The sequence below is a fragment of the Panthera tigris genome, chromosome D3, assembly GCF_018350195.1.
Source record: "Panthera tigris isolate Pti1 chromosome D3, P.tigris_Pti1_mat1.1, whole genome shotgun sequence".
Lineage (NCBI taxonomy): Eukaryota > Metazoa > Chordata > Mammalia > Carnivora > Felidae > Panthera > Panthera tigris.
This window is the reverse complement of record NC_056671.1, coordinates 69934256-69937507: the sequence shown is the minus strand read 5'-3', so window position 1 is coordinate 69937507 and position 3252 is coordinate 69934256. Positions and strand designations below refer to the sequence as shown.

Below are 3252 nucleotides of genomic sequence, written 5' to 3'. Positions count from 1 at the left end.
TTAGGGTTCATGCTTCGTGTGCACATTCTGTGGACTAGGAAACATGTGTAACATGTATCCACCATTATAGTACCACACAGAGTACTTTTGCTGCCCTAAAAATCCTCTGTGCTCTGCCCATTCATCCCTCTCTTTCCCCGGCCACCTCGGCAACCACTGATCTTTTGATGGTTTCCAAAGTTTTGCCTTTTTGAGGATGCCGTATAATTGGAATCATACAGTGTGTAGTCTTTTCAGATTGGCTTCTTTCACTTAGTAACATGCATTTGAGTTTCTTCCATGCTATTCATGGCTTGATAGCTTGTTTATTTTTAGTGCTGGATAATATTCCATTGTCTGGATGCACCAGTTTATTTATCCAGTCACCCACCGAAGAACGTCTTAGTTGCTTCCAAGTTTGGGCAATTATGAATAAAACTGCTATAAGCATCTGTGTGCAGATTTTTGTGTGGATGACTGCCAAGATTTTAACAGGTAGACATGCATTGCAGACAGAGGTGAGTTTGAAATCTTAGAGCCTGTTGCACTGGCAGGAATTTAGAGTCTGAGAATGTAAGACTAGACTGGCAGGTTGGGGAGCAAACGTGAAAGTCTTGAATACCATGCTAAGTAAATTTGTCTTTGTTCTGTGAGCAATAGAGAGTTATTAAAAATGTTGAGGGTAGGGGAGTAAGAGGGAACAGTAGTGACATGATCAAAATGTGCTTTACAAGTATCATTTATTTATTTTTTATTTTTTATTTTTTGATGTCTGATCTTATTTATTTGTTCCTCTTACAACCCTCTCATTTTTGACTGGACTCAGACTTTGAGGTAGAAGCTCTCAGAGAAGACAGCCTCTGTCTCTTGGCAATCTGTCCCTGGTGCTTTTCTTTGGCCTCCTTCATTCTCTTGGCCAAAAGCTTAGCATCTTCTGCAGCCTCTTCCTTTTCTTCATGTGCTGTTTCTTCAAAGCAATGCGCCGACGAAGTTTGTGTTGGAGGACACGTGGAGTAACTAGATGCTGAATCTTGGGTGCTTTGGTTCGAGGTTCCTTACCTTCTTTGTTTAGGGGCTTTCCCACAACATACCGGTGGACATCATCTTCCTCCAAGAGACTGAAAAGCTTGCGGATTCTGCTAGCTCTTTGGAGCCCCAGGCGACGAGGCACAGTAGTATCAGTGAGTCCAAGAATATCCTTCTCCCCTTTTTTCACGATGACCAAGTTGAGAACACTGAGACTGGCATCCACAATGCAACCTCGAACAGATTTGCACTTTCTTTCTCCAGTCCTCCGTGGTCGGTGGCAGGAATGCCCCTTACTCCGTAGTCAGCGGACACGGCCATGGGTCAAGACACCGCTTCATGGGGAAGACTTGTTTGTCATTGCCACCACTGATGCGGACCCCGTAACCCTTCCATTCTTCCCCTAAAGCATCAGCAGCAACTTCTGTGGCCATTCGCTTCTCATAATGGCATGGAATTTGCATTCATTGTCCACTGCAATGAGTTTCTGGCAGCCAGTAGCTGGGAAAGAGATGTTCAGCTTCATCGTGAGGCTGCCTACCGCCTCCGAGGCACCACGAAAAAGAGCTAGAAGTAAGTATCATTTAGAGTGATATCAGAAATCGGGTGACCAGTTAAGAGGGTAGAGCAATAGCCTAGACTAATTAAACTATTAAGAGGGCCTAACCCAGGACAATGAGCTGGGAATTGGGTAGAGGATAGAGTCTTGCGATTCTGAGAGGAAGAGGGAGGAGTTATTATAAAGTTTTAAGACTAGTTGGTTTTTAAAAAAAAAAAAAAGATGTTAAGAAAAAGGAAAGTTATCATTTTTTTTTTTTTTTTGTCAAGCAGAGTCCCGGAAACAAGAGAGTCTTAGAAATACAAACCACCAGCTTGATAGCAGCTTAGCTGTTCTGTGAGCATTGCATGCTCCTGAGCTGAAGCCCAGGCCAGAAGGAAGGGAAGAGGTAAGGTGTGGGGAGCTCTGCCTTTGGAAACAGAGGCTGGAAGCCCCTTCAGTCTATGACCTTTTGAATTCTATAAACTATACGTTGTTTATTTATAGTGAACTAATCTTTCCTGTGCCATGGGAGTCACTATAAAACCCTTCCTCGGGGGGTGCCTGGTGGTTCGGTTGGTTAAGCGACCGATTTCAGCTCAGGTCACGATCTCACAGTCTGTGGGTTCGAGCCCCACATCAGGCTCTGTGTTGACAGCTTGGAGCCTGGAGCCTGCTTCGGATTCTGCATCTCCCTTTCTCTCTACCCCTCCCCTGCTACATTCTGTCTCTCTCTCTCTCAAAAGAAAAAAAAAGAACCAGAAACGTTAAAAAAAATTAAAAACAAAAACCAAAAAACCCTACCTAGGAAACCGGATTCAGTTTTCTTTGAACCCTGGGATGAAGAGGGGACACATGGCTTCATCTCTGGAGTTTGCAGCAACGATGGAAGGAGATTCCAGCATCGGAGTTGGCTCAGAAAAGAAAGAGCCTTGGGGGCTGGGTAGTAGAAAGGTCTGTGAGGCTTCCTGACCTGGGAGGTAGGTATGTTTAGCAAGCATTGAGAAACCATGAGGAAAAGCATACTTGGTGTGTGAAGAGGTGAAGGGTTCCATTATGGACAACTTGAGTTTGAGGTGCTGGCTCTGTGAGGCCAGTCTAGTCTTTGGGGGGGGGGGGGGCAGACCTGGACTGTTGGGCTCAGTGGTTGAAATCAAGCTAGGGACAAAGGAAAATAAGCGCGGAGTTGGGAGGGGAAGTCTGAGTGTGTGAATGACATGACCTCTCATCCAATCAGAGACAGAGGGTTTGCCCAACGCCCTTGCTGACTCAGGCTAAGTTGATTTGTCAAGATGGTGTCCTGGGTTAGGGAGGAATAGCCTGGCATCCCGAGCACTGGCATAGGTTTCCTTGAAGAAGAAATGCTTTGGCTGAACAAGATGTTCCAGTGATTTAGTTGTAGGAACAAATCTCCACATTTGCAGTGGAGAAAAGCTTCATGTCAGTCAGTTGATTGCTCTCAGAGAGATAGTGCTTACATTCTAGGGAAGGAATTAATCTGTCTTGTTAGAGTTTAAGCTTGCCTGTGGCTGTTGCATATGCCTACCTCTGACTTCTCTAAGGGTAGCAAATACTCATTCAGAAAGTGGACTTGAAAGCAACAGGTGAGGGAAGAGGCAAAGCCAGCCTATGAAGTATCACCCATAAAGATAACATGTTCCCAGGCACCCCACCCCTCACCCCCTTCCCTGCCACTCCTTACTTGTTTA

The 3252-nt window shown here is 45.2% G+C and overlaps 1 pseudogene; it reads right to left on the bottom strand.

The window, feature by feature from the left end:
- Positions 1–755: 755 nt before the first annotated feature.
- LOC102962139 lies at positions 756–1531 on the bottom strand (annotated as a pseudogene).
- Between the last annotated feature and the right edge of the window lie 1721 nt (positions 1532–3252).